A 17,959-nucleotide genomic window follows, 5' to 3' on the forward strand; every position below is an offset into this window, starting at 1 on the left:
AGTCTCAGTTTTCTCACTTGTTAAAAAGAGAGCTACAGAAGATTAGCTCTAAGATCTCTTGCAGCTCAGTGTAGGTCTAAGTCTGAAAAATTTTCTCAATTTTGCAAAAGTACAATTCTTTCCATCAACGTTGGTTCTATGGTATATGGATTAGGCTTATGATCCTCTTGCAGAGATGTACAATATCATATGTTTTCCCCTTTTCTAATTGTAGTACACATTCATAAAATGAAATTACTATACTGAATGTGTTATTTAAAAGCAAATTATCAAATCTTTATTTAGTGTTTGCTTCATGCTAAGTACTGTGAAAGACAAAAGAAAAGGAAAGCATACAATTTAGAGAAATAAAGCATTAGTGTGTAAAATGATGCTAGCAGAATAAAATAGCAATAACTATAGAGATACAGAGATGTCTTGAAGAAAAATATGATTTATTGTCCTGGTACTGGGAGTAGAGATTTTTAGCATGGTATGAATGCTAGCAGGAGGGAATTCATAAAAAGGCACCATGGTCAACTGGAATAGTTCATTAAATAAAAATAACATTTTCACACGATAATAAGATCTGAGGAGGTTATCGCTGGTGAAGAGAATGGTGTGTGTGCAAAGGCCTAGAAATGAGGATCTATATACATGTCTGTAGGGTGTAAGAACAGAAATCTAACTAGGAGAGAAGATCCATGTAGGGAAATAGTCAGAAATCAGGCTGAAAATAAATATTGCATAGAGAATACGGTGAGGCATTAATATTTGGGCAAGCCAGTTTGAACTGAGAGATATGAGGTGTTTTGGAGAACAACAACAACCAAAAAACCCAACGTCTAAACCATAAAATTCAAAGCAAAAATGTAAAAATTATAGCCCTTAAAAATTTTGATCCAGGCTATTCTTTGTATTTACAGGATCTGCATTCACTTTTTCTACTGGATGTAAATAGCAGACAATATTCTTCATGTATACTAAATTAAGAATGTGAGGATATTGCTACACTCAAAATCCAGTTGACTATTTAAATGAGAGAACAACGTATATAGGATCCAGATGCCCTCTAATTGTTTGTATTAACTCTTTCCCATAATCACCAGGTATAAGGGGATAAAGACATAATGGCATATGGTTCTGTAGGCTGCTCTTATAGAGAGACAGCCCTAGAAAACAAGACAAAGATTTCCTTTTAAAGGAGAAATCTCTTGATGTGAAAGAGTGTCCTGATCTCTGACATGGATCTCATGTTTCTGAAGCACAACGTGCCATTTTCTTTTCATGATGCCAAGGAGGATAAGATAGCCTCTTCCCATTCAAATGAATACAGATTGGCAAGAACTATTTCTGATTAGTGTTCTATATCTCCATATCTACCCCACCATCCTCTATCAACACCCGCTTCCACAATTATACAAGCCTATGACTTTAAAGGAACCTATACTGAAGTTACACTTATTCACCTTTCCCAAAGCAAACTATAATTGGAAAGTAAAGTGACTGTTCTTCAAAAACAAAACAAAAAAACATTGTGTATGACTATGTGAAAATTTGTTTCCAATGATTCATAATGCTTGCAGTCTAGGAAATTCTGTTAGTGCTCAGACGAAAATTCTTCTAAGGAATTTTTCTCCTGACTTTTTTCTCACAGTTACATATAACCTTCCTTCCTCTAGCATGTGAGTGAAGTTTCAGTATCCATTGTGCAATTCATACTGGCAATCCTAATGACCCATTCAATTTGACATATATGCATCAGTAAACCAACTCTACAACATGGTTCTGGAAGCAAGAGAAAACCCCAAAGAGCACCATTTTCCTCTAGAGATTTGCTGTCTAGTTGGAAAAGCAAGACATTGGTGCCCAGATTGTTAATTGATGGTACTGGCGGGATATCTACCTGATATCTTCCCAGGCCAGAGAAAGGACCATAAGCCACATAGTCTGTAGAAGATGAATGACAGGCTGGGCTGGGTGTGGAAGGCTTCATGGAAGAGCAATACCTTGAAGAGTAGAGAGTAGAATCTGAATAGACTAAGAAGAGCAAAGAGAGTGATCAAGGTGAGAGTCAGGGGATGGCAATATAGTGACGGCTAATAGACCAAGTCCTGGTATTAAGGTATTAAGTTTCCTTTATCCGAGCTTTTCCATTCATCTAAAAGAAAATCTCCTTTTCTGCTGTTTTGTTAAAGCTCATCAGACTGCTTCCTTTAAGGTAAACTATCTTTCCAATCACAGCAAGGTTCACCTAGGATGGCGATGAGAACACAATGCCTCTCTTCAGGGATAGAATAGATAACCAAAAGAGACTAAAGTCAAAAGAGGAGGTTTTCACCTTGACTCTCCTTGATCTGCCTCCACACTTACCACCAGTATTACACCTCCTCCAGGGAACAGCAATGAGTCCTAAAGTTTCCTGGACTTTACAGAGTCTTTTGGGTTTCGCCAGGTGTTCAATCTCTAATTTCTATGTGACTCTATCAATTAAAAAAAGAGAGAAAACACAAATCAAAATGAAAATTATTAGTTTTTTAAAAAATCTTGTTGTTGGGCTTAATGCCAAAAAAATGCTTTTCTCCTGCTATTCTATTGCTTATTTTCCTCTTCTCTCTTTTATAATAAGCGCCTATTGTAAATTACAAAGCACATGCAAGCATACACGTGCATACACACACACACACACACACACATACATACACACACCAAAATTTGGATTCTGCCCTTTCTAATTACAAATCACCACCTGTGGTAAAATTATTGAAAAACAGATGAGCTTTTCATTCCAGCAATAGCCTTAAAACAAGCAGCAGTTCCAACTGCCAGTGTGATGTATAGACACCACAGAGGGCAGATGAGGGATTAATTAGGTCTGTCCTTGCACATTGCCAGGGGAGCACTTCTGTAGAGGTGATTGAAAACTAGAAAGAGTGGCATTAGTCTTCATTGTTGGTTAAAGGCAACAAAAATAAAGATGCAATTGAGTTGACAAAGCTTCAAGGTATGTGGCTGAGTCATTTGGAGGTGTCAAAACGATCAAACTATAATTAATTAGCTAAAGTGCTATATTTAATCCCTCAACTTTAATGAAGAATTCTGCATCCAAGAACAAATAGCAAAAGAGGTACCATCGGTTTCTGGTATTTGTTAGATTTGGAGGGAGGGATAGTTGTTAGGGGAGAACTAAACTTTTTTTTTTTCTTTTTGTGGGCTGTAATGATCAACACTCCCTGCTTTTAATCTTATTGTCATTTCCCTTTTTCTTATAGAACAGTGGTGCTGTTCTCTGCATTTCTATGAGGGGAGCAATTACAGGCATACAACTCTCCCTGTCAGTATGTGAAGTCTTTCTAAGGAGGCATGGAAGACTGACTGTGGAGTCTTTGGCTTTTGACTACTTACGGATTCCTTGTAGCTTTTCTACTAAGTATTGGGTCTATTTCAGAGCTGCAGGGTTGTAACTTGTGGCCATAAAATAATAAACAATTCGTAATTATGATCAGGAAAACTTCACTGAATGCCTACTATGTGTAGTGTACTTCCCTTTCTTTTCTTTCTTTCTTTTTTTTTATTATACTTTAAGTTCTAGGGTACATGTGCACAACATGTTACTTATGTATACATGTGCCATGTTAGTGTGCTGCACCCATTAACTCATCATTTACATTAGGTATATCTTCTAATGCTATCCCTCCCCCCTCCTCTCTCCCCACAATAGGCCCCGGTGTGTGATGTTCCCCTTCCTGTGTCCAAGTGATCTCATTGTTCAATTCCCACCTATGAGTGAGAACATGTGGTATTTGGTTTTCTGTTCTTGTGATAGTTTGTTGAGAATGATGGCTTCCAGCTGCATCCATGTCCCTACAAAGGGCACGAACTCATCCTTGTTTATGGCTGCATAGTATTCCATGGTGTATATGTGCCACATTTTCTTAATCCAGTCTGTCACTGATGGATATTTGGGTTGATTCCAAGTCTTTGCTATTGTGAATAGTGCCACAATAAACATACTTGTGCATGTGTCTTTATAGCAGCATGACTTATAATCCTTTTGGTATATCCCCAGTAATGGGATGGCTGGGTCAAATGGTATTTCTAGTTCTAGATCCTTGAGGAATCGCCACAGTTTTCCACAATGGTTAAACTAGTTTACAGTCCCACCAACAGTGTAAAAGTGTTCCTATTTCTCCACATCCTCTCCAGCACCTGTTGTTTCCTGAGTTTTTAATGGTCGCCATTCTAACTGGTGTGAGATGGTATCTCATTGTGGTTTTGATTTGCATTTCTCTGATGGTGAGGGATGATGAGCATTTTTTCCTGCGTCTGTTGGCTGTATGAATGTCTTCTTTTGAGAAGTGTCTGTTCATATCCTTTGCCCACTTTTTGATGGGGTTGTTTGTTTTTTTCTTGTAAATTTGATTGAGTTCTTTAGAGGTTCTGGATATTAGCCCTTTGTCAGATGAGTAGATTGCAAAAATATTCTCCCATTCTGTAGGTTGCCTGTTCACTCTGATGGTAGTTTCTTTTGCTGTGCAGAAGCTAAAGTTTTTATACATGGGACCCACGATGATTTTATTGTATTTTTTCCTGTTTTCTGTAAAAATTTTGCTCACATTATTATTTTTTAAATTGATTTTTTTGAGCCTCAAGGGAGTAGCAAACAGGTAAAGGTTACTCTCTTCCTATGGGGCCTACCTCAGTCACTTAATGGTTCCTTGATAAGGCTCATGATTCAACTAGTTCTAAGTGAAGGCAGAACTGAAATGTATTAATATTTAGTATTTTAACACATTGGCTATAAATTAGCAAATTTCCTTTCTGCAATTATATAGAATTTGTGTTTCTTTGTTATAATTTAGTACTGGTTTCCTTTTATTTAAATTTGTAAAAGTGTTTTGTTTTCTTTTTCATACATTATTACTCATGGAGACTTGGGAAAAGTACCACCCTGTTATTAAAATAATAATAATAAAAAAAAACATAATTGGAGACAAGATAACCAGTATTCAAAAAAAGCTATTATTTTTAGCTTTTCAATCTGCAAAATTATTAAAATATGTGAAAAATATGGGTATCCCCTCAAGTGTCATGTAATATAGACTTCATGTAAAAATAGTTTCTCCTCTCTTTTAAGAATTTGTACTAAAATCTCTATTTAGTAACTTTTTATATACAAACCACTATTAAAAAGGAAATAATTAAACCACATTGATAATTATGCCTAGGACAAGTATTATTATACCTCAAATATATCAATTAGTTAATTTAATTAAATAGCTTAGCTATTTATTCTCTACAAAGGTCTTCTTGCCTAGAGTAATAGCATAAAGTAGTATAATCAGAAATAAGTACTTATTTTCTCCCTCTCTTAACAAGCAAAATACAGAAGTTAAACATTTTTTATCTGAAAGTTGAAAGTTTTCCCTTGGAGAAGAGCTGTTGTCAAAGAAATGTAGCATCCGCTCTTACTACCAAAGAAAGAAATATTTCAGATTGATAATGCTTCCAAAAAGAGATCGCTGGGAAGAGCAATCTTCCCATTCATTCCACATACTAGTCTTGCTCCAGTTCCCAAGATATTTTAAGCATGTGACCTGTCACAAAATTGACTATGTATTTATTTCTTTAATACTTGCGCTTGGACTGTTCATGTAATTTTATCTATCTTCAAAATTTAAAAAATGTCAATTGGAAAATGTCACAAAGCAAGCAAAAGTTATAACTAAGATGTGAATGCGGGCAGTGTTTTGTGATCATTCCACACACTATGAACTCTCTTCAGTGCCTTCCTTTGCTCGTGTGACAAAAAATGCCCAGGGCCACAGCAACCTCAAGCATTTATTGTGACAATGGTAGTGAAGGCTCCTTAAATGCAGAATGCAATTATCACAAACTTTAACAAAGTGAACAGGCAATAGTGGACAAACCTTCACCCAACTTGCCTCTATTTCACATCTATGATTTGCCAAAATAACATACTAAACACTGAGCTGCTATTTAAACAAATAACCATTATATTACCATTATTAGATATCTTACTTAATAGATAAACAAGATATCTATTGAAAGAAAGTTTTGGATTAAACATCTTGCCTGTTTAAATTCCAAAGCACAACTTTGTCTTGTAGTTGTTGTCAAAACTATTGTTAGAGGTGAAATGTAGTTCGTGAATTTTTGAGGTGTTTACAATATATATTTGCTGCTCTTTAATTTTTGAAGGAGATGAGTCCAGCTATGACTATAACCTGTACATGGCTTAAAGTACCAAGGTTCTTCTCCTATCTGCAAAGCCAGAGCTCCAACTATCCTTTGGGGATGCCTTTGTAGGCTCAACATGGCTGTCTTTGCTTCAAAAAAAAGGAGCTTGTGCTTTTCCTTATTAGTGAGCCACAAAGTGGGTATACTAACACTGGTGGTGTTTGAAGTATGGGAGAAGTTGGGAAAATGGGTATTTCTAGATACTTTATAGAGAGCAAGGAAAAGGCACTGGAGAGGAACAGCTGACCGGTTAACTGTAAATCTGAGAAATGCTTACACAAGGAGAAACTTACCCTGGGAACCAGCAGGTTGCTCTTTACTTAATGCTAAAATAGTGAACATTCTTATTTCCTTGCAAGAATTAAGTTACTGGCAAGTGAGGAGGAGGGATGGAAGCTTAGAATGACCTTTCAACAAATGGGTAGAAAATATTTGAATCTAGCCCATCTTTCTCATCTTCATTCTAATTTCGCTTGCTTTTTCCTAGACTGTTAGCACAGGCAAAGTGGGGGAGTCTAAAGGCATACATTCCCAAATATATTATTCCTTAGTCTCTTCTGAGTTCAGTTCTTAAGAAAAATGTGAGATGGTAAGGACAACTATAAATGTACTATTTCAGTGCATAGCACTCAAGCAAAAAAAAAAAAATGTCAGTAGCATATTTTCGTAGCTGACATGTAACAGCACACACCTCTGGGGGCTTGGGCAAACTGCCAAAATATCCCACAAAGTTACCTGGTAATCAAGCTCTTTACAAGACAAGAGTTACATTTATATCCTTACATATGGTTCAGGACAGTGCTGGCATTTGAGGAGTGCCAAGTGCCGGGCGGCTTTTGAGGCCAGTAAAACCAGTTTCACACTGTTGCGCACAGCGTGTGGCTATGCCACTTTTCTTTTCCACCCCCACCCCCACCTCCCGAGTTATGGAGACTGTTGTGCAATAATTTTCTTTGCATATTCGTAGTACTTTTCTGTTATTATCTTGACACACTCACTCATAATATAGTTTAAGTGCCAGTCAATCTTAGGAGAACACTGAATCTATTTATTGTCCCAGAGTGCTGAAAGGTACACAGCCTTGGTTGTCAAGCAGACATCCTTCATTTTTCTGATTTTCTCCTCAATGGCTATAGCTCTGTTATGCTACATCTCTGAAGTTACCACTTCCCATTGCAGTGGTTCTTCTTTGTGGCTGGATTTGTGCTACCCCCATTTTCTTTCTGGAATTTTTTTCTTGCGGGAGGGGGGAACTGCTGTATGATCCTTTTTTAAAAAATCAGCAACTGGATTGTATGTCATTGTGTATTCCATCTGGAAGACATCAGAGATCAATAGACACAGATCCTCAAAAACTATCAAATAAAAACAAATACCAATCCTCCAGTTCCTGTTTCCAAATCCCAAGATACTACTAATGGCCAATAGATATACCTATAGCCCTATACAGGATTTGAAGAGACCAGGGAGGTAAGCAAGGGCTGCAGGTAACTTGAAAGTGGAGTAAAGAACACAAACTGATGCTTCTTTATTGTCTGGGAAAATACCAATTATGTATTTTGCATGGCTGTTATTTTCCCAGATGGCTTGGGGAGGGGATTGGAGCCTCTAGATCATTAGTTCTTAACTGGGGCAATTCTGCCACCCCAGGGGACATTTGACAAAGTCCAGTGACATTTTGGTTGTCACAACTGGGGGTATGATATTAGCATTTGGTGTATAGAGACCAGAGATGGTGCTGAACATCCTGAAACGTACAGAACAGCACCCCCCAACAAATATTATTCATCCCAAAATGTCAACAGTGTCAAGATTAAGAAACTATGCTCTAGAAATATGGGTATGAAAATAATTTAACTAGTCACTAGAAAGTTTCATTTATCTTTCATGGGATTTTTTCTTTAATCCATGAATTGTCAATTGGTGAGCCATTGCAGTTAGCAGTTTAGGTTAATATAGTAGCAGAAAAGGCGAGAAGAGGAGATAGAGTTAGATAAATTGAGTCCAGAAATGAACTGAACATGAATTGTAAAGCCATCTCTAATCACCCAAAGTTTCCCCTACCTTTCCCAGTAATTTCTCATTGAAAAAGAAAAAAAAATCAAGTTTTGGAAATGCATTAAATCTCTTTCTTTGTTTTAACTAAAGGTCTGCCCAAGCATGTTTGCATATTCAAAGTTTTTTTTTTTTTTTTTTTTGCAATGTCAGTCTGCAGACCTTCAAATTAAGGAGGATGTACATCCTCATTTTATTCAGAAGAAGTATGGTTGTGACGATAAACAGCTCACCCTGATTAAATGAATCTTTAAAGATAAGTTCACATTTCAGAATCTCTTGAGTGATTGAATAAGCAATAACTAATCTTATTATGGTTCTTTGGGGATAGAGGTGAAAGAGGTAATTGCTTAAGAGATGTTTACCATTTATTGCATGTGTACTATGTTCCAGGCACTGTACTAGGTTCTTTATTTTTCTTTTTTAATCTATACTAACTTTGAGGTAGATATTGTTTCCTCCTATTATGGATGAGAAACCTGGAGTTCAGGAAGGGGAAGTCCCCTGCAGAAAGACACACAGCTGGGAGTAGCAAAGTCAACACTTCTGGTCCTGATTGTCTTCAAGCCTGTGTATGTGTCTCATGTCAAAGAACTCAAACATGCTGGTGCTATGGAGAGTGGTAATGCTTGTCCAATCAGGGGAGTGAAAAGCTATTTGGATACTAGAAATCAGAGCTCTTAGTCTGAGAATTACAGACTCATGGAGTCTTAGAGATTGTTTTGCCCTAAACCCTTTATATTACTGATGAGGAAATAAGGTCCAGAGATGAGGTGTGATGGGTATTATTCTCCACCCCCAGATCCTTTGTCTTTCTATTTGTACCACTGATTATTACACCATCTATTAGTGCCTGGAAGCATGTAAACAAGTCAATGCCAAGAAAGTGTTTCTCCCTGTCCACCACTGTAGCAGGAAAAATCAGCCAGCTCCTTTTGCTGATATTCCTGATTTGCATTTCAGGGAAGTGGAGCCTTTTCTCTGGAATTCCCTCGCTCTCTGCTGGGACAAAGCCCCAGTTTATTTACCTTTAGGCCACAGCACAAAGCAGCCAGTTTAGTATTAGGAGCACACACTTTGCAGACTTAAAAAAGAAAAAAAATCCTTCTTTTCAACTTGGCTGATTAAAACTCACTAAGTGCTAAATCATCATACCAATGGGTTAAGATTAATTGTCATGTTTAATTTGGTACATTTGCCTCGGGATCTGATGTGTGTTTTCACAAATCTAACAAATAATTTTACCTAGAATACCAGACACTGTTCAGCCCCCATTAGCCACGGTTGGATTTGAACCAGTGACCTCAAGGTGAGAGGCCGCACATCACATTACCGATGCCCCAGGCCACACGGTTCACTTGCTGGATGTTTCTTTAATGTAATTGCCAACAGCAAGATCAGCAGTGGGAATTCTCCCCATTATGTGGATCCTACGGTCTTAGAAATTCAGCAGTTGAGACTCTTCTTTTTGCCTTGGAGTTTGGACCTATTAACTAACAATATTGCTGGAGAAACTGCAGAGGGATAAAAGATGCTGTGTTTTCAGCACTGTTCTCCTAGAGAAGAAGCAGGATATCAGGTTATAACCATCTGATTTCCTGTCAGCCTGGTTGATGGCTCAAGTCACCAATGCCCATGTTAAAGGAAATATTTGAGAGCATTAATGATTTGCTGGTACCAAGAGATGTGATGAACAGTTTAAAAATACTGCCCCTCAATGGGAGAAAATGTATTTCTATTAAGGGACCAGAATTGTGCTACGCTTGTTGGAATTTTTGCTTGTGCACAGGAATTTAGCTCGAGGTCTATGTCTGTCACTAAAATTGACAACTGCCTATGGCTCTGCACAATTGAAACGTAGATCTTAAATTTCACATCATTATCCAAATAAAATATATCTGCCAAGGGGGACTGGTATTACACAGTTAGAGAACTGTGATACCAGTTGTCTGATTAACATATTGAGAGGAATATAAGAATTTCTCAGCTATTTTCCAGAGGGAGGCTGGCTGGGGAGCTCCTGTTAAATGGACTAATTGATCAGACTCCCTTTGCTAAGTACAGAGATGCCCAGCAACATGTCTGGTCTGTGGAGGCAGGGTTTTCCTGTCATACATAATATCAGTAACAACGGCAACAACAAAAAGGAATGGGGGCAATTCAACATTTCCTTAATCCCATCTTCTAAACGGGAAAGATGAGAAACCACTAACCCTTGATTACCTGCTCCAGAGTGATAGCTCTTGGGCCTTAGATTTACTCAGCAGTACTCAGAAGGAAGGAACACACCTGAACTTTCTCTTCTCAAAGCCTTATAATAAGAGCCAACACTCGGATAACTCTGACTTTAGAGTATTTATAAAAATGTCAAAACCATGTAGTGCTAAAAATTACATGCTTCTTCCTATGAGGAAACAAATGCATATGAGATGAATTCTAGGTGACCCCAAATTATTGTGTCCCTAATTTACTGTTTTTAAAAATGAGGGGGCAGTGGTTTACTCTAAGAGATCGATTAGCAGTCATTAGTACATGGTAGGTCACGTGTTTTCTGGCTTAAGGCTCAATTCCAAACTCAGATGGGCAGGTGTATGTAACTCAGAAATTTAGATCACAGGACGTTAGAGAATCAAAGATACATTTGGTTTTTCCAAGCTGAAAGTAACCTTAAGAATCAGTATTGTACAACTTTTTATTTTCCCAGATGAGAAAACTGGGGGCCAGGAGTTGAAATGACTTATCACCTAATGAGCTAATGATATTTATAATTGCTTTAAGATCTAAAGATTAGCAAATAATTGTTATAATTATTCCCATGGCATCCCAAGGACTCATTCTGCCTTAGTGTAGCCTTGGAGAGGGTTTCTAGAAGTATCATCTTGTGATAATTTTCATCAGCCTATAATCTCTTCCTACACTTACAGGTATATTTGTGGTTTTCATTCAAAGTCATACAATGTCATTCTTTCAATTCTGCTTAAATTCGTATCCCATTCCCGTCCATCTACCTTTTTACGTAAGTGTAATATGGTTTGAATCTTGATCCTTTACATTGTGGGGTGTTCAGACATGGCTTAAAAGCAAACTCAAATCTGGTTTTTTTTTTTTTTTTTCAAATCTGGTTTTTTTAAGTTACTGTGAGACCTGAGGTAACTTGCTGAATCTCCCTCTCCCTCTCCTTCTTCTTGACAGCGAGAGGAATTTCTCATTTACTTCTCCAAGTTGTTCTGAGCAGAGGTGTACCAACACTCCTTCAATATTAGCTACTATAACTCTAAATAAAAAGATTTAAAAGGATAAAGAATATTTTTGGATCAATCTATCCATTCTGAGTCTCAATTTCCTAAAAGGAAAAAAAAATGAAAATATCAAGACCATTGTCTCAGACTAATTTTGAAGATTAAATGAGAAATGTATAAAACAAAAGTATCTAGCACGCTAACCGGCACCTAGGAATACTTTAATTTCCTTTCGGCCTTAGCAATCACTTCTACTTTTTCTGGATTTTTATATAATTCATCATCAATACTTTTACAGGTGACATTTTTCATACTCTATCTTGTCTTGCAGTTAGGGATTAGTCCCCTAAAATTCTAACCAGTCTGCACATTTTGGGGTGATCTAGAATTTGTCTCATATGCATTTATTTCCTCATACGAGCAAGCACAATGCCTTACTCTATACGTGTTCAATATAGTATTACTTTACTTACTGATAAATGGGAAGATATTCAGGCTACTAGTCCTTCTAGGTAGTAATGTTACAGATGAAGAATTAACTAAATGGTTCTACTTCAGATTATATAAACTACAACACTATGGAGACTTTCCTTTTGTATTAGTACCTGACATTTTCCTCTATGCTATGCCCTATAGACCACAGGTAGATAGGGTTGACAAATTATGGCCCACAGGTGTGTAGTCATCTTTTTTTTTTTTTTATAAATAAAGTTGTATTATAACACAGTTACATTCATTTATTTATGTATTGTCTGTGGTATCTTCTGCACTACAATGGCAGAGTTGAGTAGTTCAGATAGAGACCATATGACCTGCAAAGTCTATAAGGTTTACTATTTGACCCTTTACTGAAAAACTTTGCTGACTCTGGTATAAGCTCATACTCTACTCTACTCTACTCTACTCTACACTACACTACACTACACTATACTATACTGAGTTCCTTGCTGCCAAGGAAGAAAAAAATAAAACTAGAGTGAAGAAGTCATGCTTTAGCTTTTTAATCTCTTGTAGCCCATTCAAATTAATTAAGATTAATGTTTATCAATTTGTCCTCTGAAAGTGGCTATAAAAATAATATCAATATATATAGGCATTTGTTACAATTTATTATTCAACATTCCAGTTTTTTAACAAAAAACAAACATAACATAATTCGTTGTAATCCACAGTTCACCATAAGTATGTATTTACATCTGTGTAGCTTTACATCAACTAGTTTACAATTTTATGATATTGCCATATCTATATGCCTGTGGTGAAACCAGATAGCACTGAAAATTCTGATTGCTTTCCTTGTCAGGATTCCACAAGACAGTCTTGGATTCCAGGAGCCATGTCCTGATTCCTGCTATTCACGGGGCTATGTGAAAGAAGATTGTTAAATTGGGCCAATAAAACAAATTTTGTACACAAGTACAGCTTTTATTTACTCTGAAAGCTCACCGAGTGTCATTTTTGTTTTTGCTATCACCTTGGGGATTGTGTATCTCCCTAGAGAAATGTTGGATGAGTAGGGGGCTATAAAGAGTTAAGAGAAAACAGAAAGTGAGAAATGAGAGGGAACTCCAGTCCCTGGGGCTTTCTATTTATTTTGCTTTTAAAAAAATTCCCCTGGTCTTTGCTGAGATTCATCAGTACGTTTTGAAATCATAAAGTGTGTTACCCTGTTCAGGACCCAGAGAATTTCATAGTACATACAACTTCCCTGTGGGTCTTAAATTTAGTCTGATCAGTATTCATCATTCCTGTGAAGAACAAACAAAAACATAGTCCCACTGGGAAGACAGAATCTCAAGCATGAATTAGACTCCTTTTGTTCTTTTACTCTTTCCTTCCCTTGAATCCATAACCCAGCTCCATCAAAGTCAAATAACTAGCAAGTAATGTGAAACAATAAAGCATCAGCCATGTGTAACTTCCCTAGGAAAAGAAAAGTGGTGGGATTTGGAACCATGTCAAATTTCTTTCAGAGACCCTTGACGGGTATTTTTAAAGGCATATCATTAGGATGGAGAAGAAAGATAGAGCAAGAATGAACATAAAAACAAGCCAACAGATCAAGAATCTTAAATAGTTATAGATCTACCAATTGAAAATGAATTTTGGCAACAGTGCCCTGCTACCATGTACATTTTCTTTGAAGAATAAGAGAGAGAGAGAAAGGAGAGAAACGAAAGAGAGAGAGAGAGAGAGAGAGAGAGAGAGAGAGAGAGAGAGAGAGAGACCTTATTGACCAATGTACAAAGACTTTGGCAACACAATACTTTGCCCTGCCAACAAATTAATTGAAAGATAGAAGGACGAGAGTCTAAAAAGTCTAATTTTCTTTTTGTGATTATGTTTTATCAAGTCATTTGCTTACACCCAGAACTGGAGACTGAGACAGCTTGCATCTTCCTCTATCCCTCTCCACTCCTTCACCACCCATCACTAGTTGGGTGAGGAATTAAGTTGAATAAGATTGAATTCAAGGATTTAGAGAATGCAACAATCCTAGAGCTATATTAAGAACTTATTTTATTTAGTTCATCAATTTTCCTTCAAAATTCTTAGGTAGATATTTGATTTTCTAAGACATCTTGGGGAAATTTCCCATCCTTCCTTAATTGACTAATTTATAATGCTAATGAGCTACATGGGTTCACAAATTTAGTTTTCATCTTTACATTCTTCCACAGCATATGTATATGTCTCCTTCCTCTCCTAGCTGACTGGGAACCAGAGCCCCTGTGAAAAATACCTCTAGTATTTGTAAGGGAGAAGAAAGATGGATTTTGCTGAGATCTTTGTATTCCTCACAACACAGACTAAACATTCCAAAGTGCCCCAGAAACACAGCATGCTGTAGGTTGAAAGAAAACTTTGACACCATATAATTCAACTTATTAACTCAGGTTTCTGTCATAGCTTTGTTCACACACTGTAGGAAGTAAGTTAACTTCCACCAACATCAGGTACCTTGGCGTGGCTTAGCATGATGGAAAGTGGAACCAGTTACAGACTCAGATGATCTGAGAACAAATCCTAACTCTGCCACCTGCAGAGTTCTAGGATGGTGGGTATCATTTTGAATTTCCAAAACCTTAATTTCCTGATCTAACAAAGGTGATAACAATCCCTTTTGTCTCTACCGCATAAGGTTATCATGTGAGTAATATGAAGAAATGAATGTAAAGACACATTGTAAACTGTAGGTGAGGTACCATAGGAAATCAAGGGATTATTCCATTCCATCTTATAAAGTAGCACGACATATTAAACAAGGAAGTGGGGACAATGAGTCATGACTACAAGTGATGTTATGACTTTCATATGGGATACCATCTCTACATGTAGGCAACTATCTTCTTCAGACAGAAAATACAATTTTTGTGCTATTTACTTGGAGATGGGTATGTGTGTGGGGGGTGGGGGGAGGATCAGAAGTGTTATAAAATTAAGCTCCTTAAAGCCTTTTCTGATAATTCCAAACTTAATGTACCAAAAAATGTTGTGTTTTATTTTGTACTTATAAGTGAAATTATTAGATTCTTATCAATCTTACCTTAGAAGAATGTATCTCATGCCTGACTTATTTGAAATAAGTGTAGAATGTGTATTCTGCAATAGCTCTACAGTGTATAAAATTACAATATCTCCCACATAGAAGAAGGATTATGAATATAGTCAGTGATGCAGTCACATAAAACTAAGCTGAATTAGGGAGTTATGCCACTCTTTCTCACAAAACTTTTCTTTAGAAAAAAATTCTGGAAATTGCAATTGACTTTATATGTAACCCATAAAAACATAAAAATTAGGAAGGCTGGAGATAAAATTAAAAGAAGAACATTGAAGAGTTGGGAGGAATGCAGACATAAAATATAGAGTAATCCTTTGGTATCTGTGAGGAATTCGTTCCACAACATCCACAGATACCAAAATTAGCAGATGCTCAATTCCAATAGTATTTGTATATAACCTCTGCACATCTCCCCATGTATATTAAATCATCTCTAAATTACTTATAATACCCAATACAATGTAGTAATGTATCACTATGTAAATTGTTGTTATACTGATTTTTATTTGAGTATTTTTATTGTATTTTTTTATCCTTCTTTTTTTCAACAGTTGGTTGAATTTATGGATAGAAAGCCCGTGGATAGGTAGAGCTGACTGTATATTCCTTGAGACACATTGCTCAAATATGTGAGAAACATAGCTTTTGTGATAAAAAAATAATTGTGCTTCTAAGTCCCCTATTTATCCCCAAAGGGATGCTAGATAAGAGACCTACCTACTTTCTTTGTTTCACAGCCCTGATCTGGGCTATGACCATTTAAATGAAATAATAACCTTCCAGGGCTCTAAATAGGTCTGGCTTGATAATAAAGCTACATCAAATTTTGAATTTTGAGGCAATTATGAAATTGCTCCCCTAATTGCAACAGGAAGCTCAGCTTCCCAGGGCAAATCTGGGAAAAATGGGTAGAATTTTTTGTGATATGTAAAACCACCAAAAAACTCCAAATCGGCTAGAAAATGGTGCAACATAATTTGTGGTTTTACTTGTTCTGGAAATTTTATAAATTTTTAGTTAATACAGATCACAAGAACAAAGAAAACAAACACCTCAGGACACCTAAACTAACAGATACTTCAACTGTAACATATTCTGAAGACAGAACCATTGCCACAGCCACATAATCTGGGTCCCTATATTATCTTGAGCCTGAGACTGCCTATCTAATTACACTCCACTCTCCCACTCTTCCACTTGTTTTATGACACAATTTACAAGTCCATAAATTTAGTGGAAAGAATGCCTATCTATAGTGAATGTGAGTACAGAGTATTCCTTTAGTGAGTTTCAGGTCAGGTGCTCACAAAATTAAAATTACATGGATTCTCTGTGTAATCTCCAGTCAAGTAGCAGAATGACAGTAACCTGATCAGAATGTTCAGGTTTGTCCCAGCTGAGGCTGATTTTGAATCTGAACGCTGATACTCTATAAGTAACATTAAGTCCCTGAAATTAAAAAATGAGTTCAAATAGTTTTAGGCATATGGAAATTTACAAAGGAACTCAGAAGCCTTCAAGTAATGTTTAGGTAAGAACCCTGCTTGCCCGTGCATTTCGTCATTGTATAACACTGGCTTTAAGACCTATAAGTCTATTACAATAATATAATGTATAATGAGATCTGATCTCCAGCAAAATCAAGCATACACAATAATAAGCATAGGAACTAAATCAATGAATGGTCACAGCTATTTTTCTGGAAAGCACACCTTTAAACAAAAGAATGTCATTGTGATGTAGTTTCAATCATGCAGTGTCAGGAAGCAACAAGTACAATAATAAGCTTATTGACATATACTGAGCTCCCATGCATGCTCTTTTATGAGGACTTCTCATTCATTGAGTTGCATTACCCTGAGAAGTAAGGATTTTTATTCCCATTTTAAGGATGAGGAAACAAAAAAAATTAGTGAAGTTAAATAACATGCTCAAGTTTATCCAGCTTGTAGATTGCTAAATTGGGGTCAAAATTAGGAATAAAGGGATCAAATGTACAGTGATACTTCAATGAGAATCAGCTTTCTTGAGAACAAAATTAAATTATTTCACATCTTACTTTACATTCATTTCATTTATTTATTTATTTTTACCATTCATTCTCTTATTCACTCAGCAGATGCCCTGAGTGCCAACTGTGCCTTTCACTTGCACTTGACTGAAAACACCCAGAAGACAGAAAGCCACAGTTTTTGCCCCCAAGAACTTAGAGTTTGGTGGGGAATCAAGCATACGAACTACTGGTAATAAACAGAGGAACACTGCTTATCCTCTGAAATCATAAGTCAAATTCTTCCATATACTAAGAAAATAAGAAAAATGGGGATGCAATTAGGGCATATAAAGAATATTTCTCCTTTGTTCAGGCTGTGGCTTGATAATTAAGAGCTTAAAGGATCATGGTCCTCTGATGACTTCGTGTTAGTGCCACCTGTCCAGGCCACTGAGAACCCATGATGGAACTGAGGATCTGAGGAAGGGAGAAAAAAAGATTTAAAAAAAAAAAAAAAAAAAAGGATCATGGACAGGAGCAAACTAATGATGAACTGGAGAGGGCATTTCTTTATATTTCCTGGCAAGGGTGAGCTCTGAAACTGATGTCATAAACAGATCTTAGAGCGCAGTTCCCCGTGGGAGTAAACTGCCTTCCCATAAAACTCATCCATATGATAACTCTCTATTGATATTATCAGAGAGGAGAGTGTCTTCGATTGACAAAGATGCATACTCTTAACCATACCAAAAATGTTTTAGGCTAATCAAAGGTAGACATTATGGAGGAAACAAGTCATTTTTCATGTCGTTGATATAGAACTCTCGAGTATTCTTTTTTAATAACACCTTGATAGTTGCCTTGGTG

At 36.7% G+C, this 17,959-nt stretch overlaps 1 non-coding gene across 1 annotated transcript; it reads left to right on the forward strand.

The window, feature by feature from the left end:
• The first annotated feature begins 17,501 nt into the window (after nucleotides 1–17,501).
• LOC119626880 (small nucleolar RNA SNORD66) lies at nucleotides 17,502–17,577 on the forward strand. The gene has a single exon (XR_005243071.1). It is a non-coding gene; the product is annotated as a small nucleolar RNA SNORD66 (small nucleolar RNA).
• The last annotated feature ends 382 nt before the right edge of the window (nucleotides 17,578–17,959 follow it).

The sequence above is a fragment of the Chlorocebus sabaeus genome, chromosome 17 (assembly GCF_047675955.1).
Source record: "Chlorocebus sabaeus isolate Y175 chromosome 17, mChlSab1.0.hap1, whole genome shotgun sequence".
NCBI classification, from domain to species: domain Eukaryota; kingdom Metazoa; phylum Chordata; class Mammalia; order Primates; family Cercopithecidae; genus Chlorocebus; species Chlorocebus sabaeus.